The sequence below is a fragment of the Pongo abelii genome, chromosome 13 (assembly GCF_028885655.2).
Source record: "Pongo abelii isolate AG06213 chromosome 13, NHGRI_mPonAbe1-v2.0_pri, whole genome shotgun sequence".
Taxonomy (NCBI): domain Eukaryota; kingdom Metazoa; phylum Chordata; class Mammalia; order Primates; family Hominidae; genus Pongo; species Pongo abelii.
The window spans coordinates 53,106,615-53,122,933 of NC_071998.2; the positions used below are offsets into that span (position 1 = coordinate 53,106,615).

The window sequence follows — 16,319 nt, forward strand, 5'->3', positions numbered from 1 at the left end:
TACTATATAATATATATTATTGCATGTAACATATATAATATATAATATATGTAATATATATTATAATATAGACTATATTACATATATAATATACATTATAATACAGACTATATTACATATATAATATATATTATATATTATACATATATTAGCTGGGCAGTGTGATGTGTGCATATAGTATATACAATATATGTCATATATAATATATGACAAAAACATATATATTACATATTACATATATTATGTATTATACATATTACATACATTACTACATATAATATATAATACATGTAATATATATAATATCTAATATATGTAATATATATTATAATATAGATTATATTACATATAAAATATATATTATATATTTTACATATATAATATATATTATATATTATACATATATATTAGCTGGGCAGTGTGATGTGTACCTATAGTTCCAGCTACTCAGGAGACTGAGGTGGGAGGATTGCTTGAGCCTGGGGAGGTGAGGGTTGCAGTGAGCTGTGATTATGCCACTACACTACAACCTGGGTGACAGAGTGACACCTTGTCTCAAAAAAAAAGAAAAAGAATAAAAAAGAAATTTCCCATCTGAATTTCTTAATGAGCTGTAGTTGAGGTACCTGGGGCCTGGCAATCTGTTCATAGAGTGTTTCAAGAAGAAAGAAGGTGTTTTCAATGGTATCAGATGCTACAGAGAAGTCAAAGGCCTTTAAAAAAGGTCAGTGCCTGGGAGGAACCATGTAAGTAGAATATGAGGGAAGAAACAAGTCTGTAAAGGCCTGAGTGTAGGTAAGGGTAAAATGAAGGAAGAATGTATATAGACTCCCTTAGTTTTCTGTGAAATCTTACCATGCAGGTAAAAGATACAATATGTTCCAAATGTAATTATAAAAAGAAACATACTTCCAGACACATACTGGGAGGTATTCCTTTGGCATTACAACGTTCATTTACACATTTAGTACAATTTATGGAGTGTCTATCATGTGCCAGTTGAATTAGGAGCTAGAGATACTTTGGTAAACAGCACAATCCCCTCTGTCAAGGAACTCAGGCTCTTGAACAGGGTAGTGGTGTGATAGTGACAACAAACAGTTTCAATACTGTGTTAACAACGGAGAATTCTAGAGTGTTTTGTGAGCCAAAATTGGTCTGGCTTCAAATGTCTTCTAAGTGCCAGCAGACTATGGAGCCATATCTTCAGAATTTTGAGAGAAAAACCCCAAAACTTAATATTTAGGTAAATTATATATGCATGCTGATAAAAAGAAAATTTTAAACATGCAAATATTAAGAAAATAAGTCAGCCAGGTGTTTTGAAAGCAATTAACAGAAGATATAATCTTGTCAATTTAGAAAGAAATACTAAGACCCACCAGCAAATCTAACTTGCTAAAGTGCATGTAGAGGAGAGGAAAACTTTAAAAAAAAACTTTAAAACCAACATTTTGGTAATCTTTTTTTCTTCTATTCCATCTTCCTTTGCCTTTTTGCCTCTTTTTGTTGGAATATACTTTAAGGCAAATTTCTATTTACCTGTAATATTTCCATATGATTCTCTAACAGATATAGATATAACCATATTTAGCTAAATTAGCAATAATTTCTTCCTATCATATGCAACCTAATTTCAGTTGCTTCACAAGTGTCTTTTACAGTTGTGTTTGAAATAGGGATCCAAGCAAAGTTTTCCTACTATAGTTGATTATTATGACTCCTAAGTCTTTCTCAGTTTGTGAGAATATCCCTCCCTTTCTACTTGTCGTACTATTTATTTGTTGAAGAAACCAGCTCATCTGTTCTATGGAATGTCCTACAGTTTGTGTCTGGCTGATTGCCTCCTCATGGTATTTTTGAGCATATTCTTCTATACTTCATTCTTCCTATGAAGTGGTAAATGTAGAGGTTTGGTGAGACTCCAGTTCAGTTCTTTTAGCAAGAATCTTTTCTAGGTGGCAGTGTGTAATACCTAATAGATCACATCATAAGGCTTATGAGGTATGGTTGTCTTACCTTTAGTCATATCAACCTGATCTACCCATTATAAATTTCCTTGTCAACCTGTGATTGGCTGGCCTTACCATCCACTCATGATCATTGCCTACATCTGTGACTTCATTAGGGCTTGAAAAAAATGGCAGTTTAAAAATATTCTCTCATTCCTTTGACATTTGTTGTGCGGAAATGTATTAAGAACTTTGTCTTACTACCTGGTTATCCTGGAATATAGTTTGTACAGGAAACAAAATAAATGCTTGATTCTGTCCTTTTATTTAGCAATTTCAGAATAGTGAATTGATACCCTAGAAGTCTCCACAATTTACCAAATAACTTTTGTTTATTTGTATATTGTGACTATAAACTCTTTAATCAGTTGTAGTCATTATTCTTTTTGCTCAAGTTATCCCGTCTTTGGCTAATGGAAGCTCTTTCAAGTTGATTCCTATGTCCCTTAGATAAGACCTACTTAATTCTTGATTGTAGGGAGGTTGCTTTAGCCTGCCTGTGTCTCATTTCCCACATGTGAGTATACAGCTTAATAATAAGGAGTATGATACTTTGTAGAGTTACTCTGAGGATTAAGTGAGATGTCCCACATACAAGAATTTAGCACACAGCATCTGCCCCATGTAAGCACTCAGCAAAGTCAGTAATTAAAGCAAAAGTTTTCTTATTAGATGTGCCATTTATTCACTCACCAAATGTTTATGGAGGAGCCCCTGCTCTGTACTGGGTAATATTTAGATGGGGAGACATAATAGTGAGCAAAATCCTTCCCTTGTGGAACTTACACTCCAGTGGGAACAGACACAACAAACCAACAACCACAGCGTGTTAGTGGTGATGAGTTCTGTGAGGGGAAAAAGCAGGGTAAGGCATGACGATGGGAGACCGTGGGTGGGTGAGTGGGAAATCCCATTTTTGGTAGTTAGTGAAAGCCTCAGAAGGTGACCTTTGAGCAGAGCCTTGAGGGAAATGACAAAGTGAGCCATGCAGATAGCTGGAGAAAGAGTTTCAGGCAAAAGGAAAGTGAATGCAGAGACACTGAGCTGAGAGAACTCGTGGTGAGTTGGAAGAACAGCAAAGAGGCTGGTATGGCCAGAACTCTGAAAGGATGGGGGAGAGTGGATAGACATGAGGTCGGAGGTCACTCAAGCCTTGTACCCAGGACAACTGTTTTGAAATGTATTCTGAGTGACGTGGGAAGCCATTAAAGGGTTTTGAGAGGAGTAGTGATGTGACCTGATGGTTTTTGCAACATAAAATATAGTGTGTGCTCAATATATGCTTTCTCAAATACATAAAAATTAAAGCAGCAAATAACTATTATGAGCACATTTAAAAGTTGCGTAAATCCTTATAACTCCCAGTATCTGTCATACTTGTGCCCCCCATCTGTTTTTTTCTTTATTTGCTTGTTTTTTGAGGAGAAGGCTGTACCAACATCTTGAAATAGGAAGTGTCCTATGTTCTGAGGAAAGCAAGAAAGTGCAGTGTGTGCTTTTAGAGAGGCTTTTGGTGACAAAGAACCAGAATGTAGAGTAGGTGGAGGAGAAGAAAGCAGTACAATCTTTGTAGGGAGAAAGGCCAGGTAGTGAGTGGGAGTTGGCCCAGAGCCTAGAAGTGTGAGCGGACTTAACCTGGAAGTGTCTTGCTTAAAGGGGCAGCATGGCCAACACAAGTTCACTGAGGGAGTGGGTGTACATGCATGACTTAACTCCTGGATCCACACCGTATTTCGCTTGTCCTTCTGGGACTCATTTCTGCCCATACCTCCTGTCCCCACTACCTGCCTTAGACTCCCCATGTTCCTCACCTGAAGTCATTCTTCTGAAGTTAATTTTTTTCACTTGTGAAAAAAATACACATCATATAAACATCACCATTTTAAAGTCTACCACAATTCAGTGACATTTAGTACATGTACAGTGTTGTGCAACTGTCACCACTATTTAATTCTGTAACACTTAATCACTCCAAAAGGAAACCCTGTAACTGTTAACCAGTCACTTCCAATTCCTCTTCTCCTTCCTCAGCCCTTTGCAACCACTAATATGCTTTCTGCGACCACTCATCTGCTTTCTATCTCAATGGGTTTGCCTATTTTGGGCATTTTCTGTAAATGAAATCATAGAATATGTAGTCGTTTGTGTCTGGTTTCCTCCAATTAACATAATCTTTCTAAGATTCATCCGTGTTGTAACATGTATCAGCACCTCATTCCTTTTTATGGCTGAATATCATCCATTGTATGGATATACCACATTTTATTTACCTAGTCATCTGTTGGTGGATATTTGGGTTGTTTCTACCTTTTGGATATTGTGTATAGTGCTGCTGTGAACATTCTTATACCAGTTTTTGTTTGAACAGTTGTTTTCCATTCTTTTGGGTATATACCTAGTAATGGAGTTGTGGAGTCATATGGTAATTTTATGCTTAACTTATTGAGGAACCACCAAACTCTTTTCCACCATGGCCACAGTTTTTTACATTCCCACCGTAAAGTGTAAGGGTTACCATTTTTTATGTCCTCACCAAATCTTATTTTCTCTCTCTCTCTTCCCTCCACCCCCCCAAATTCTAGTCATCTGGTAGTTTTGAAATATATCTCATTCTGGTTTTGAGTTGAATTTCCATAATGGCCAATAACATTGAATATGTTTTCGTGGGCTTAATGGCCATTTGTATATCTGCTTTGGCGAAATGTCAGTTCTAGTCTTTTGTGTGTCTTTTTTGTGCCTCGCGGCGGCCGCTGGCCCTAGGGCGTGTCTGGCTTAGCTGGGCGGGCGCCCAGGACCACCCCACAAAGCTGTAGCGCCCGAACCCGCCACGGAGAAAGGTCCGCTGAAGAAAGCTCCGTCTCAATTGTGCTTCCTGGCTCTTGCCTCCCAAACGCGTACCATTTCCACTTGATGTCATCATGCTCAGAATGGGGTGAAAGGGACTCAGTGACAGATTCAGTTTGAAGGATAAATAATCATATTGCAATGTTTTCTTTGGGAACCACTGTTTCCAGAAGCCATGGTCTTTGAAAATTGCCATTGCTGCTGGCTTTGTATTCCTGGGTGTTTTGAGAGAAGATGTGCCCCGCTGCTGGCTCTGAGCTGCCTGTCGCTAAGGTCGCCCTGGCCTTTTGACAAAATGAACACACCTGTGAGTGCTGGATGTCTGTGAGTTCCCCATCACCTGCACTGGAAAGACGCAGAGCGGCGGCCTCTGAAGACAAGCTCCCTCCCCTTCCCCTTGGCCTTGCCCTTCCTGCTCAGGGTCCACCATGGAGACGCTGTCCCAGGACTCTGCTAGAATGTCAGATCTGTTTTAATTACTACAGCCCCTAGTGAAGGCCAAGTTGCTGGATTGCAAGCACACCTGCTGTTCAGTTTGCCTCCAGCAGATGAGGACCAGCCAGAAGGACGTGCGATGCCCCTGGTGCAGTGGTGTCACCAAGCTGCCCCCCGGCTTCTCCGTGTCGCAGCTCTTCGACGACCCCGAGGTCCTGGCTATCATCACCATTCCACACACTTCGGAGCACATGCCGGTCTTCATCAGACTTTCTGGCAGTGGGTGCTACATGCTGCCGCTGCCCATCTCCAAGGAGCATGCGCTGCTGCCCGGAGATATGAGCTGCCGCCTGCTGCCCAGGAGCCTGCAGAAGTCCGTCACTGTGGTGACCATCCCTGCTGGACAGCAGCCTCTGCAAGGCAGGGCTCCCCAGGGGGTGGCGGAGGAGGAGCAGGACAGGTGGGGCATGGTGAAAAGCTCCATCTGGTTGAGGGTGTGCACTGTGATCTTGGTGGCTTGCGTCTTGGTCTTCCTCCTCAGCGTCGTGCTCCATAACATGTCCTGCATTTCTAAGTGCTTTACTGCGACATCTTGTGGCTGGAGAGGGCTGCAGGGAAGTCTCTTGTGGGTGCCAACTTAGGGGTTGAGCACATTGGTGATGAGATCCCAGTGTGAAGATGAGGGGCGACACTGACCATTTGGTGCTGAGAGCTGGCTTCTGATTTACCTCTTGATTTACCGCAAGACAGACATGAAGGGCAGAAGTTGAGGTCTCAACAAGATACCGGGCAACTTGCTCTGAGTACTGATAGCAACAGCTTTGAAGATGATTGCATGCATCCTCATAATGATGTATTCAATGGACTGTAATTTCTGATTTTTCAAAATCATGTTACGAGATAGACATATTCTACTTAGATGTTAAACTCTACAAGTGCGTACAATGTGATCTTCTCTAAATCCGTTAGATTAAAACAAAGATGCTATGTATGCAAGTAGAATTAAACCTGCAAATCCATGTAAAAATTCAGTTAAGACATGCAGTGCTGGCTTCTTTACTTTTTTTGTTTTCCTTGAAACTCAGTCTTCATTTAGTTGCTGAGGCTTTTTATACATTTTGAATGGTACCAAAACAAAATAAGTCAAAATGGACAGTCGTTTTTTTTTTGAGAAAATATTTTAACAAGTGTCTCCAATGTGTTGTGTTTTGTCATGAACTTTCATTTTCTTCACTTGTAATTAGAGCTCCTATGTGTTTATTAAACTGAAAGCCCAATAGGGGAGCAATAAACCGAGAAATCATGAGAAAAAAAAAAGAGTACTTTACATATTATGGATACTAGATTTTTATTGGATATAAGATTTGTAAATATTTTCTCCCATTCGCAGGTGTTTTTTTTTTTCTCTTGACAGTGTCCCTGTGTCCCTTGACACACACATTTTCAATTTTTATGAAGTCCAATTTATTTTTCTTTTGTTATTTTTGGTGTCATATCAGAGAAACCATTGCCAAATCCAACTTCATAAGGATTTACTCCTATGTTTTTTTTCTAAAAGTTTTCTAGTTGTAGCTCTTAAATTTAGGTCTTTGGTCCATTTTGAGTTAATTTCTATGTATGGTGTGAAGTAAGGGTCCAACTTTACTCTTTTGCATGTGGATATCCAGCTGTCCTGGTATGAGGTCCATTCTTTATGAGCATACAGAAGCTAGCCACTGTACAGTAAAGATTAGGGATCACATACTAAGTCTTTAACTGGCTCAGATAAAGAAACTGCTTACCAGGTTCTGCCCACACAGCCCCTTTGAAAAGTGCATCTTGACCTTTACTGGTCTTCAAAGTTTGAGTGGCAACCTGCTGTGTCTTTCTCTTTCAAAGCTGGAATGAATGGAAATAAGTTAGCTTAGTTACAGTATGAAGGACTGTATCTAAATGCAAATACTATTATGCATTATTTAACTTTTAAAGAGCCTACTAAAAATGTCCAGCAAGTCTCTTAAAATGTGGGGCAGATATTAACATGTCTGCAGTCACTTGGGGAGCTAATGAAAATACTTTTAATATTTCCTGTATTCTGATGTCCAGAAATGGTAGGAAGTGAAAGTAGAACAGTTAATAAAGGTCATTAGTGCCACAGGCACTTTTCTACAAAGGTAGATGAATGACAAAGAAAGGTCAAGCCACCAAGTTGATCCTTGACTGCCTAGCCCTTCCATGCAAACAATGGGTCCAGGACAGACACTTCTCCAGGGCACACACACAGTTTTTAGATTTGTTCACAAACTTAAGTGAGACCAATGAATCCAGTAACCATCAAAAAGCTTTTTTTTGTTTTCCTCCTTTAAGCTATAATTTTATTTTCATAAATCTGAACAGAGGAAATTTTCATTAATTTTTGTTCTTCATTGCTTGGGCAAGGGGGTGGATTGCTTTATTATTTATTAATTCTGTGAGGCATTTACAGAATGCCTACTATATGCAGGGTTTCAGGTGCAAAATGATAAAAAATGATCCTATAGCTTTAATAATTGTTTTTGCCTACTTTATACATTTTGATAATATGTACAGAGACAGACACATAGTCACCCTACCATATTTCAAACAGAATTTCAGGTAACCTTGCTATTAAAATCTTTGGACTTCTACGTGTCTTGTTTCTACTTTACCTGGTTCCTTAAGATAATGAAGAATTTAGGGCAGCAGGAGGAGGAGGATTTCTAGAGAGAGAGAAAAAAGCCCCCATAGATGTCTTTACTGTTAAGTATTAAGGAAAACAATCTGAAGTATTATTAGACTTGAATAAACTCATGACATTCAGAATAAAAGTGAATCCATGTTTAAAAAAATGTTTAATTTTGAAATAATTTTAGATTTGCAGAAAAGGTGCAAAACATGGAGAGTTCCAGTATATCCTTTATCCAGCTTTCTCTAATATTAACAATTTACAAAGTCATTGTACAATGATCAAAACCAGGAGACTAATATTGGTATAATACTATTAACCACTGATTTTTTTTTTTTTTTTTTTGATATTTCACCAGTTTTTTCCTAAAGTCCCTTTTCTGTTCCAGGATCAAACCCAAGATCTCCCATCACATTTAATTGGTATCTTCTTAATCTCCTCCCATCTGTGACAGTTATTCTTTCTTTCCTTGGCTTTTATGATAAGTACTTTTGAGAAATGCTGGTCATTTATTTAGTAGAATTTCCTACTTTGGGTTTGTTCAATATTTTCTCATGATTAGATTGAGATTGTGAATGTTTTTGCTTATTTTTCTTAAACCACAAAATGCTTTTGTGTCTTCCTTGTTGCATTGTATCAGAGGATACATGAAGTTGATATGTCTTATTGCTAGTGGTGTTAACCTTGATCACTTGGTTAAGGTTGTATCCATCAAGTTTATATACACTGTAAAGTTACTATTTTTTCTTTCTAATTGATAAATATCTTTGAGGAGATACTTTGAGACTTTGTTAATATCCTGCTTCTTCTTGAACTTTTGCCCACTGATTTCATCTTTCATTGGTGGGATCTTACATGCAACAATTAATACTCTGAGGTTTGCCTAGTAGTGATTTTTTTGTTTACTTCATTTCATCTGTATTTGTTAATTGGAAGAGGTGTCCCTTCTTTGTGTGTTTATTTATCCAATTATTTATATCAATATGTTTTTGTGGACATTTTACTCTATGGGTTATAAACTAGTACCATCATTATTTATTTTGCGGCTCAGATTGTTTCAGCCTTGACTTTGACCAACTTCCATTTGCTTTCTATATCTTTTTAATAGAACCCATCCTTTTTTGAGTACTTGCTTCTTTTCTGTGATCATAATATATGCCAGGCTTATCTTATATTGTTCCTGCTCCAGGCCTGGAATTAATGACTTCTTCATGGAGTCCTGGTTCCTTTTGTCAGAGAATGATATTTGGAAATCAAGACCTGGGCTCTGGGTATGCTTACTGTTATGGTGATTGTCCCTAGGTCCTCTCAGCAAAGACATGTATGTATATGAACCCATGCATAGACACACATCTGTATTTATTTCTATATCTACCTATCTGTATATATTTTCTAAACCACAAGTTCATATTGACACTTCTAATTCCAATCCAGTGTGACACATTTCATTCTAGCTCTTTCCCTTTCTTTATTTGTAAGTTTTTTTCCTCAGGTACTGAGACACTTACACTATATTCACTTCAATCCCAGTAGACATGTAAAATAGTTTTAGAATTACCAATACGTACCCCTGTGAGAAACAGATTCAATAACTAGAGGACATTATTTGCATGTTCTTTTTGTCTTCACAGTATCCAGTCAAAATATTGTTTTCCTCAGTTAATAAGGTTAGTTTCTCCTGGCTCCTTCAGTGTTAGTTTATTGACTTGTAATGCAGTTGGATTTATTGTTATACTTTATATTCTCTCCACATCTGGTTGGTTTTAATTAATTATAGGGTTGAGGAGTATATGAAACATTGCTATGGTTCTAATAGTCAAAGCTATATAAAAAGATACATTCACTGTAGCTCATGCCTGTATTCCCAGCACTTTGGGAGGCCGAGGTAGGCAGATCACCTGAAGTCAGGACTTTGAGACCAGCCTGGTCAACATGGTGAAACCTCCGTCTCTACTAAAAATACAAAAATTAGCTGGGTGTGGTGGCGGGTGCCTGTAATACCAGCTACTTGGGAGGCTGAGGCAGCAGAATCGCTTGAACCTGGGAAGTGGAGGTTGCAGTGAGCCGAGATTGCACCATTGCACTCCAGCCTGGGTGACAGAGTGAGACTCTGTCTTAAACAAACAAAAAAGATACACTCCAAGAAATGTTCTTCCTCTTTCTCCCTATTAACTCATTCCCATTCCCCCTCCTCTTTATAATACCCTATTCCCACCCTTCCTCTATAGGTGTTTAATCTCTTAACCAAGATAAATCTTTGGTTTGTCCTTCCTACATTGATTTGGTACAGTGAATAGCTATATGAGTATTTTCTTATGCCCCCTTCTGTCATGTGTGAAGGGTAGCATATCATTGATACATTGTTTACTTTGCATTTTTCATTTAGCAGTATATCCTGGAAACCACTCCAAATCAATTCATAGAGATCTTTATCATTTACAAAAAATGGTTGCATAGAATTTTATTGTGTAGCTATATCAAAATTTATTCAAATGATGTATGTACACTGTATTAGTTTTCTATTGCTATAACAAATTATCACAAACTTAGTGATTTAAAACAACATAAAATTTTTTATCTTATATTTCTGAAGGCCAGAAGTTTGAAATGGTTCTTAATGGATAAAAATCAAGATGTGAGGGGGGCTGCATTTCTTCTGGAGGGTCTAGGAGAAAACCTCTTTCCTTGCCTTTTTTAGTTTCTAGAGGCTGCCTGCATTCCTTGGCTCATGGGCCCTTCCTCCACATTTAAGCTAGCAGCATGGCATCTTCATTTCTCTCTAATTCTGACTCTCTTGCCTCCATCTTTCACTTTTAGGACCCTTGTGATTACACTAGGCCTGGATAATACAGGATACTCTTCTCTTCACATCTCAAAATCCTGAGCTCAGTCACATCTACAAAGTCCTTTTTTGCCATGTAAGGAGATACATTCACAGGTTCTGAGGATTAGACATGGGCTTCTCTGAGGGCCCGTTATTCTGCCTACCCCAGGTACTTAGGTTATTTCCAATATTTTGCTATTACAAACAGTGCTTCAATGAATAACTTCGTTCTTTCGTATTTTTATATTGTTGGAGGTGTATCTTCAGGGTAGATTTTTAGAGTTGAGATTGCTGAGTTAAAGGCAAGTACTTGTTAGATATTGCTATATTTCTCTTCAGAAGCGTTTATCAATTTGAAAGTGGCTATTTTCCTAAAGTCTCACCAACAAAGTGTGTTGTCTTGCTTTTTAGTTTTTGCCAGCCTGACAAGCAAGAAGTGATATCTCAGTCTTGCTTTAATTTGCTTTTCTTTAATTATGAGTGAGTTTGAACATTTTCTCATGTTTGAGGGCCATTTATATATCTTGTTTTTTGTGAATTTTCTGTTTATTGGGCTCTTGTCTACTGTCCCTCAAGGGTTCTTTGAATATTAGGAGTATTGGCCTCTTGTCTATGGGTATATCTTCCTAATATTTTATGTCAGATTGTCACTTGTTCACGGTGGTTTAAAAATTTTTACACCATGAAAAAAAGTTTAGTTTTATGTGGTCAAGTTACCAATATTTTATTTACTCTACATTTTGATTCTTGATTTAGAAAGCTTTTCCCTATACCACAGTTATCCTTGTTTCCTGTGGCACTTTTGTCTTTGTTCATTTTCTGTTGCTATAATCCAATATACAGACTAGGTAATTTATAAAGAATAGAGATTGATTTAGTGCATGGTTCTAGAGGCTGGGAAGTCTCCTTCCTTCTGCATCAGGACATGGCAGGAAGCATCACATGGTGAGACAGAGCAATCAAGCCCAAGAAAGTTTGGTTTTATAACAAAGCCATGATAACAAACCTACTCTCATGATAGGGACATTAATTTATTCATGAGGGCAGAGCCAGCATTTATTCATTCATGAGGATAAAGGATTAAGTTTCCAACACATGAACTTTGGGGGGACACATTCAAACCATAGCAACTTGTATAGCTTCATTTATTGACATTTAGATTCCAAATCCATTTGGGGTTTATTCTCATATATGATATGAGATAGGGATCTAATTTTATCTTTTTCAGATGGCTACTTTGTGGTGCCTATACCACTTATTAAGAAGTCTTATCTTTACCCCCGGTGAGTTGAGATACTACCTGTATCACATACTAAGTCTCTGTATGTACTTGCATTTGTTTCTGGACACTCTAATTCACTGGTCAGTTTGTCTAGTCAGGTACTAGTATTGTAATGTTTTAATTATAGACACTTTTTAGTATGGTTTAATGCTTGTTGAGGCTACTATACCATTGCAGTTTTTCTTTTTCAATGTTTTCTTGGATAATATTTCATGTTTGATTTTCCACAGAAATTTTAGTATCAACATGCCCAAGTATAAAATAGTCTGTTGATATTTTTCATTGGGATTGTATTAACTTATAAGTTTATTTATGAGGAACTATTGAGTCATTTTATTCAAGAATAGGAAATGTTTTTCCATTTAAGTCTATTTTAATGTCTTCCAGAAGCTTATAAATAAACTGTAGGCTAAACTAAAGAAAAAATGAAATTTTAAGTTAAATTTAAAACTGTAATATCTTGTCAGTAATTTGAAATATATTCTTATAGTTGGATTTCTTACCTAGCCAGCAAGAGGATGTGTTAGCATTGGCTTAACGTCATGGTATGGCTACTGAGGGCTGTGGATTCATTCTTCTTTGGTGCACTTGGAGGTTCACAGGCTTTGGAGTCACACATACCTGTGTCCGAACCTGACTCTATCACTTACTGGTTCAGTGACCATGGATAAGTGACACAGGCTCTCTGAGTCTGGCTTCTTCATCTCTAAGATGGGGAGAAGGATACCCAAGAATTGGTTCATGTAGCAGAGTAGATGCTCAATAGTGTTTCCCTCTTTTCTTTTCTTTTTTTTTTTTTGTTTTTGTTTTTGAAACAGGGTCTTGCTCTGTCTCCCAGGCTGGAGTGCAGTGGCATAATCTTGGCTCACTGCAACTTCTGCCTCCTGGGTTCAAGTGATTCTCCTGCCTCAGCCTCCAGAGTAGCTGGGATATAGACGCATGCCACCATGGCCCGGCTAATTTTTGTATTTTTAGTAGAGACGGGGTTTCACCATATTGGCCAGGCTGATCTCAAACTCCCGACCTCAGGTGGTCCACCTGCCTTGGCCTCCCAAAGTGTTGGGATTACAGGCGTGAGCCACCGCAACTAGCCTGTTTCCATCTTTTCTTATCTGCTTTCTTTTCTCTTATTTGTTCATGATGACTACTCCATTTTTTCTTTCATCTCTAGTTTCATTATATACATAACCAGAGGATAAGTTAAGCTAAATATTGTCATACAAATGCCCATTTTATTTAGCCATATAACAATTAACAATATTATATCAAGCTGAAGTAAATAATGCTGATTTATTTCATCTAGAGTGTTGTGTATTGGTCTCAAGGTAAAAGGCTGTGCTTTAAAAAATGGAGACAAAATTTTATTGTTCATTTGTAAACGCTTATTTGATATACTGATGCCATTTCTAATCTTTCTCTGTGGTACAGGCCATAAACCTGTACTAGAGGTGAAATGTTTTAATTTTCTACTGTGGATCTGCCTTATTCCAAGAGCTATGCAACAGACAATAGTGTTAGACAAAGTTTCAATATGAACAAATGAATTCATTTTTATAGAGAAGCATAATCTAAAACATAATTTTCCCAAGCCTGCCTGCTTAAACTGCTTATTGCCTTAATTATGATTTCGACATGATGTTGGTGACTTCTGTTATTTTCTTTTTCTTTTTTCTTTCTTTTTTCTTTTGAGACAGAGTCTTGTTGCTTTACCCAGGCTGATGTGCAGTGGCACGATCTTGGCCTACTGCCCACTGTAACCTCTGCCTCCTGGGTTCAAGTGAGCATGTCAGCTAATTTTTGAACTTTTTTTTTAGTAGAGATGGGGTTTCACCATGTTGCCTAGGCTGGTCTTAAACTCCTGACCTCAAGTGATCCACTTGACTCAGCCTCCCAAAGTGCTGGGATTACAGGCATGAGCCACTGTGCCCACCCACTTCTGTTCATTTCTATGTCTTGAGTTTATAGTGAGGTTGATTGCACAGATTATGTAATGTAGCGTAAACTTTTATACTTGAAAATGATCACCTTAAATGCTTATTTCAGTCACAAATAGAAAAACAAATAGGTACAATTAAGGCCAGTAATAGCAACTTTTCTTGCTGTTAAAAATAAAGTTTTAAAGTCAAAATATTATTTTATTATTTTAAAAGCAATCATTTTATCATCTTATATGCTTGGTTTCTAGGGTTTTTAAAGGTAAAGATTTCTCCAGGTCCCACTTCTCCTATGCTTGTTCTTAAACTTAAATAAGAATTTGAAAAGCCATGCCTTAGAATGTTTCTGGAAAAAAAAGTTAGAATTTCATTATTCCAAGATACAATAGAGGTATTCCAAGATACACTGGGTAAACACTCTCATTCCAAATAGGAGAATTTGGCCAAAATAAAGGGGCTACAGGCCCCATGCATCTAAAACCCAGCAGGGCAGTCATTAAACCTTAAAGCTCCAAACTAATCTTCTTGGACTTCATGTCCCACATCCAGCGCACACTGGTGTGAGAGATGGGCTCCCAAGGCTTTGGGCAGCTCCACCCCTGTGGCTTTGCAAGGTTCAGCCCCCACAACTGCTCTCATGGGCTGGTATTGAGTGTCTGTGGCTTTTCCAGGAGCAGGGTCTAAGTTGTCAGTGGCTATACCGCTCTAGGTATATATATATATAAAGAATTTATATATTTATTTATTTATATATTTATTTATATATAAATTTATATATTTATTTATATATTTATTTATTTATATATTTATTAAGTATTAACTCACATGATTACAAGGTCCCACAATAGGCTGTCTGCAGGCTAAGGAGCAAGGATAGGCAGTCTGAGTTCCAAAACTGAAGAACTCGGAGTCTGATGTTCAAGGTCAGGAAGCATCCAGCACGGGAGAAAGATGTAGGCCAGGAGGCTAGGCCAGTCTAACCTTTTCACGTCTTTCTGCCGGCTTTATATTCACTGGCAGCTGATTAGATGGTGCCCATCCAGATTAAGCGTGGATCTGCCTTCCCCAACCCACTGACTTAAATGTTAATCTCCTTTGGCAACACCCTCACAGATATACCCAGGATTAATACTTTGCATCCTTCAATCCAATCAAGTTGACACTCAGTTTTAACCATCACAGTGCCCCAGTGGAATCTTTGTGGGGGCTTCAACCCCATATTTCCCCTCTATACTACTCTAATAGAGGTTCTCCATGAGGAATCTCCCCCTGCAGCAGGCTTCTGCCTGGACATCCAGACTTCCGTACATCCTTCAAAATCTAGGAAGAGGCTCCCGAGCCTCAACTCTTATCTGCTGCATACTCACAGGCTTAGCATCACATGGAAGCTGCCAAGACTTAAAGCTTGCACCCTCTGAGGCAGTGACTAGAGCTGTATCTGTATCTGAGCTGTATCTGACCTGAAGCTGGAGCTGGAGTGACTATGATGTGGGGAACAGTGTCCAGAGGCTGTGCAGGGAAGTGGGGCTCTGGGGCTGGCCCAGGAAACCATTCTGTCCTCTTAGGCCTCTGGGCCTGTGATGGGAGGGGCTGCTGCAAAGGTCTCTGAAATGTCTTCAAGGCTTTTTCTTTATTGTCTTGACTATTAGACTTGGCTCCTCTTTACTTATGCAAATTGATGCAGCCTGCTTGAATTCTTCACCCAGAAATGGGCTTTTCTTTTCTACCACATGGCTATGCTACAAATTTTGTAAACTTTTATGCTCCCTTTTAAATATAAGTTCCAGTTTTAGGTCATTTCTTTGCTTGTACATATGAGCCTAGGCTGCTAGAAGCAGCCAGTTTACATCTTGAATGTTTTACTGGTTAGAAATTTCTTCCAGCAGATACTGTAAATTATCACTCTCAAGCTCGAAGTTGCACATATCCCTTGGCAGGGGCACAGTGCAACCAGGCTCTTTGGTAAAGCTTAACAAAAGTGACTGCTCCACTTCCCATAGGTTTTTCATTTCCATCTGAGACTTCATCCACCTGGCCATCTGTGTCCATATCACTATCAGCATTTGGGTCACAACTATTTAGCAAGTCTTTAGGAAGATCCAACTTTCCCTCATCCTTCTGTCTTCCTCTGAGCCCTCCACACTCTTCCAACCTCTGCCCATTATACAGTTCGAAAGCCACTTTCAGTGTGAACAAGATAATTTGATTTTATAGCAAAATATAATCTAAAATAAAACTTTTTTTCTTGCCCCTCCAAATTTAGACCAGTTATTCCATCAGAGAAAATTTCTACATGTCTTTGGTG

General features: G+C 38.3%; 1 protein-coding gene and 1 pseudogene across 6 annotated transcripts in view; both read left to right on the top strand.

The window, feature by feature from the left end:
• Positions 1-16,319, top strand: part of PLGRKT (plasminogen receptor with a C-terminal lysine) — a 278,175-nt gene that overhangs the window by 207,231 nt on the left and 54,625 nt on the right. The window lies entirely within an intron of this gene.
• LOC129047847 (E3 ubiquitin-protein ligase RNF152-like) lies at positions 427-14,704 on the top strand (annotated as a pseudogene).